Consider the following 6,084-nt stretch of genomic DNA (forward strand, 5'->3'; position numbering starts at 1 on the left):
TGGTCTAGTTAAACTATTAATTTATCTAGAGTAAAGTTCATTTCTGATGCTAAGCATATGTTTATTTGATTCAAATTATGCTTGATGGTAATCCCTCAATTCCGCATTAATAGATTTAATCTTTTTCTTTCTCTAAGTTTAATGGAATTGTGAAAAATTGCCGATATACCATCTAAATGAGAATTGAGACTAAAAATATTAAATAATATGATTTTTTAAATTATAAAATAATAAAACAGCTAACATATTCAGATTTAGCAACAAAACTTAGTGCTTTTAATATGAATAGACGTGCAAGTACGACGTGCTCAACGACTCGCAATTTCAATGGAACACACATATGCGTACTTAAGAGCATCAGTGAGACACACTAGTGCATTCTTTTGTTGGTTAGTTAGTATATAAATAGTAATAAATCAGCTTGCCATAAATTTAAAATCATGTGTCACGGCCTCACGGGTTAGTTTAAATATCACCCTTCATTAGCCTACATTAAGAAAATGAGAACCAGACACTGAATAGTAAAAACTGCAATATCTACTTATAAGAGAGTTTGTTTTTTTTAGATATCTTGAAGGAGAAAATATTCACTAGTCCTTCCATACCACATGGCACTATGAGTTGGTGTGTCCAATTAATCATTTCTTGACAAATGGAAAATCACCTCCAATTAGACAAGCATTTTTTTATGGAAAATTGCATAATAGTAGTAGTATTTATATATGGAAATTACCACATGTTTTTCACCTCCCATATAATATATATACATAATATAACAATAATATTTTTATGTCTACTCTTCATTTTTGGCGTAAAAAAATTATAGTTATACAGTGCACTTTGTTATTATTATTTGAAATTTTATGGTTATAGTTTTCTTTTTTATTTAATTATGTATATAACTATAAATTAAATTGAAAAATCTACACAAATAAAATGCATGATCATAATTTAAAGTTTTATTAGCATATTAATTAATTTATTTTTCCTGGTAGCATGTCAAAAATCAAGAAAATTTTAAACTAAGAAAATTAAAATCAAAGATTATTCATTTTATATTCTTTTAAACATAAAAGTTAGAAGATTAGTTGATTTTAAATTTAATGAAAGATTATCAACTTATTAATCCATACGTTTAAATTGACATTTGGATATTATTTATCTATTTATATGAAAATTAACATTCACACAAGATAATCTTAATATATGCAATCATCTAAGTGAACTTCGCTACCACACACTTCTAATATTCTATTTTTTTTTCACATACATGATAATGTAAAGAAAGTTACCACAAATAAGCATGCATTATTAGTCGAAATACAGTTATATAATTTCCATATATAAATACCTCTATTAAGCTATTTTTCCTAAATAGTGATGGTCTAATTGGATGTAGGTTTTTCCATTTGTCAAAAAACTATTTGTTGGACACACCAACTCATAACGCCATGTAGTGTGGAAGGACTAGTGAATATTTTCTCATCTCGAAGACATTTTAAGGAAAAAAATTATTGCAAAATATTCTTATCTTTTCTACTTATATTACAATATCTACATTCTTTGAAATGCATAAATAAAATATCTAAAAACAATAATAAGATTCGAATTCACTAACACCTTATTAATTATGAGACTTTAATTCTACAAGATAAATAACTTACGGCATCAAACTAACTCAATAGAACTTCTTCTCTTCCTTGCTTTACCTTTTTTTTCTTTGATTCGGTCTAGAAATATTATTGATTATTGAGATTTTAAAACAAAAGTCTCTCCTCAGATATCAAATTATTTGGATTGCTCATCTTTATAAAAATGTATGCTAACTTTAGATAAAATTATTGGTACAAATAATTTTGAAATGGATTAGGCCATGTAATGGTAATTGTCTTTTTGTTACTCCTCTATTTAGTTAATTATTATGGGAGCATATTATTAGTTTAAGAGTCATAATCACGATTTCATCACGCACCAATTAAACTGATTATTATAAAGCGTTACTAGTCAAGATTCTTGAAATTAAATATGGATCTTATTGTTTCAATCTAACTTTTTATGATTTGAATTAGGAGTGACACGTTCAGATCCACACATCATGCCTGCTTTAATTTTTGTATCGCAATTTATTAGTAGTATTAAAGATAATTATATTCTTTGATTCTATTTTCTCAAATATCGACGCGTTGATATGTGGAAAAGAATAGTTTGTAGTTAATCAGTCCAATGTCAAATCCACAAACAAATAAACGATTACTCATATTCTGAAAAACTTAATTCAAATTTGTTTTATATCGTATTTCAAATTTTGTTGTTTGGATTGTGTTTGCATGGTAAATATAAATTTTGTTTTTTTCCGAACGTTTTGGATTAGAACTAATTACCCTACATATTTTCTAATTTATAATTGTGGTTCGCTTGCCCCAAAACACACTATTAATTAATTTAAAACTTTATATCAAATTTTTGGAGTATGTTACTCCTATTTAATGCCCATAAAATTTAAACACTTGACTTAATCATGATTGAAATTTGGTCTCTCATTTTCTGAGTTACGTCACTTTTCACACGAATTGAATTGGACACTTATTCTCAAGTAAATTTAAAATTGCAAAATTTGAATTGGATTACGAAATCATCAATCACTTTTAACTTACCGAGTAAACATATAACAGTGTAACTAAATAAAATTCAAAGTGCAAACATTGGTGGACGTTTGTACTCATATTAATATTACTACACTACTAAATACTAGCTATTATTTTATGGCTGGGAAAGCATGCCTTAAAATTTACATTTAATTAAATCTAGAAAATTAACTCATAAATTTGGCAACCAGTGGAATAGAATTATTAATTTATCCTATATCTTTCTTACTCACAATTTATGCATACATATTATTAAGACTATTTTACTCAACACAAAATTTAGTTTGTTTATCTATCACATTAAACATAAATTAAAGATAACTTTAAATTGTAGCTAAATTACCAAATACACTACTTAGAAATATGACCAGCATAAACTGTATCATAGTCATTATCCTAATTAATCATAAAACCAAATTGGATAAACTATACCATTAAAGGTATTGTAGCTATAATTTACTGGGGATAGTTATATTACCAAAAATAAATTACTACTACTTTGTAGACATTATAAACTAGCTTCTTTCTCTGTAAAAGATCGTAAAAAAAAAACTAATTAAAAATTAGATTACCAAAAATGTCTTGCAAAATATATAGGTTTCCTAAAAAACTTTTTTTACAACTATTTTTTGGTATATGATCGATAATAAAACTAGTATTTGGCAGGCTTATATTTCTCTATTCCGAATAAAGTAGTGTAAAATGACTGATTAACTACTCCTATTAGTCTATCACATATACTTAAATTAAACTAAGTCATAAAAATAGCATTAGAAAACAAAATATACGGCGTCGTTTCTTGGCCACATGGTGGGCTATGTTTGACTAATTTTCGTTTTGTTTCTTCCTTTGTGCTTATTTGTTTTGAATTTCAAGAGAAATTAAATAAATAAAAAAAGAAAAAGAACAATATATTACTCGATGAAAAATCAAAATATGACATGTGTTGCCTATTTATGCAAATTCAATCTGAAATGTGTTGCGTATATATAAAAAGTAATTCCAACAACAAAAGCAATGGGGGTTGGCTATAGTGCGCCGGCCGACCCACGCCACCTATCGTTAACGGAAAGGGATGGTAAGTGTGTAATTAAAATTTTAATCTAATTATTTGCGTCAAGGAAAAGATTCACATACATACATTTTATAAATCAATCAAAAAAAATTCATCATATCATAAATCTAGAAGATTTCGACTTCCATACTATGCAATTAAATATAACATGATAATTATAAATTAATTAAAAAAAATCTCACGAATTTTATTTTTATGGTTTCAGACCGCCACCTAATGCCACTAGCTAATTGTTTCCATGATTACAGGCAACTACTTTGCACTATTTTCTTATTAAATATAAATAGGAAATTCGGCTAATCTGAAATCCAATCATGCACGTAGACTATATAGAATACATTACATTACACCCATATAATAGTATTAATTAGTATTATATAAAAACATGAATATTATTGATTTGACCTTAGAGCATGGGACAGGAGGTGAATTGTATAATTAAAGATTACAGAGGATTTTATTTATATATTATTGACTCAGTACTTTTTGAGCTTCCAAGAAACATCATAAAATAGTATGAAATTATGTCTATTAATTTTGGTGTACATTTTTTTGTAGATTTGGATATCCGTACAGAAATTTTAAATGAGTGTTAAGTGCAGAGTTGTTGATTAATTTAATTTTCATGCAACAACGTTAGTGCATTATGAGATCAAAGTCAACATGCATGTTAGCTGTTAATTTCATAAAATATGACTAATTAGAATTTATAACTTGGCCAAATTTAAAAATTGTGTATATACGCGTCTTTCAAATGAGAGAGAGTGATAGATTCAAGTATTACTGAAATTAGGCATAAAGTTTGTGTACACATTATTATGACTTAATTTAAATAAGTAAATAAAATGCATTATATGTTTTAGTGTAGTTTACTATATAAGCTAGAGGTAGTTTCTCCTGTTAATTCTCTTTAAAAATATTATTCTATCAATACTCTACAAAAGCTTATCTTTTAATAATAAGTAAACTGTGTATGTTTAGATGGACGCAAATTGTTTTGCACTAAAGAAAAGGGTAAAAATATTTTATTATGCAATTAAAGACGTTAATTATGTTTCTAAAATACTACCAACGATTAAACAATAATCTTTATTTTCTTTTACGCCATAAATTAATTGTATTTCATTTTCCAAAATTACGTCTCTATTTTTTAATCTTTAAAAAATATTTTTTTTTAGTATGTGAATTTAACACCTCAATACTCTTGTATCCAGAAAGGTTTATGAAACTATTATACATCTTATTATTTTTTATATTGGTAAAAATATCTCATACTCCGTATGAGACAATTCAATAAATAAATGTTAAGAGTTTCAACTTAAAACCATATTACAGTTCAACAATTAATGAAATAATTCATTGCCAAATTCTGACAATACAATTAAAATACTTTATTTCAGCTGAATTTAATGGAATCAAGCTGTTGCCCTAACAAACTTGTGACGCGCATTATATGTTGCTTTCACACTGAAAATTCAGATGATTTTTGACATCCAAGTTAAGCAACAATTACAAAATCCATAATTGGGTTTATATCCACTCCGAAATTTATATTAGTAAACAAATAAATAAAATAAAATTACCATATATTGATTGTCGATAAAACAAAGTAGTACTATTTAATTAAATTAGTCAAGAAATATTGATAAATTCAATTCTTGCTTGCAATAATAATGGTGAGTAGTCCCCACATCAAAAAACTTTTTAGCTATTTAGGTACAGCCCTTTTATTTTACAGTTGTTCAACAACAAACTATTTATTTATAGTGACATGAAATGAAAGCTATCTTCTTGTTGAGGATCATCACGATATTATAGAACCATCTCATAAGCAAAAGCATTAATTTTCCAATATTTGATTTACGCACGTAACAGACCTAATCATTATGGAGCTATCCAATTTTCTTTTCATGAAGCAAAGAAGTTATCCAATTTTCAAAATCTCTTATTCGTTTATGAATTATTAATATTTAATTTATATCATGTTCTTGATCTAAACTACTTCGTATAAAATCTTAAAATGTTGAATTTCTGATTCGTTTGAAAATAATTTTTTAGGACAACTTTTTTATGACTTACTTATATCTAAATCTAGTTGCTTCATGCATAAAACCTTTAAAATTATAGTATGATATTTTAATTCATTTTTCGTTCCTATAATCTTGAAATTTTGCATTTGATCATTTTAAAAATTTAATATATAATAAACTAGTCAGCTAATTTGCGTGTCAAAGATTTGGATCACTCGTCATAAAAAATGTGGGACCCAACTGAATCGTGGACAAAATCACATCCAATGAAAGTCGATAGAAATTTGTGTATCCTACGTGTGGCTATATGTTATCCAAATAAAAAAAGTGGCTG

Source organism: Salvia hispanica, chromosome 6, assembly GCF_029641045.1.
Source record: "Salvia hispanica isolate PSC_SH4W2 chromosome 6, Shi_PSC_v1, whole genome shotgun sequence".
NCBI lineage: Eukaryota > Viridiplantae > Streptophyta > Magnoliopsida > Lamiales > Lamiaceae > Salvia > Salvia hispanica.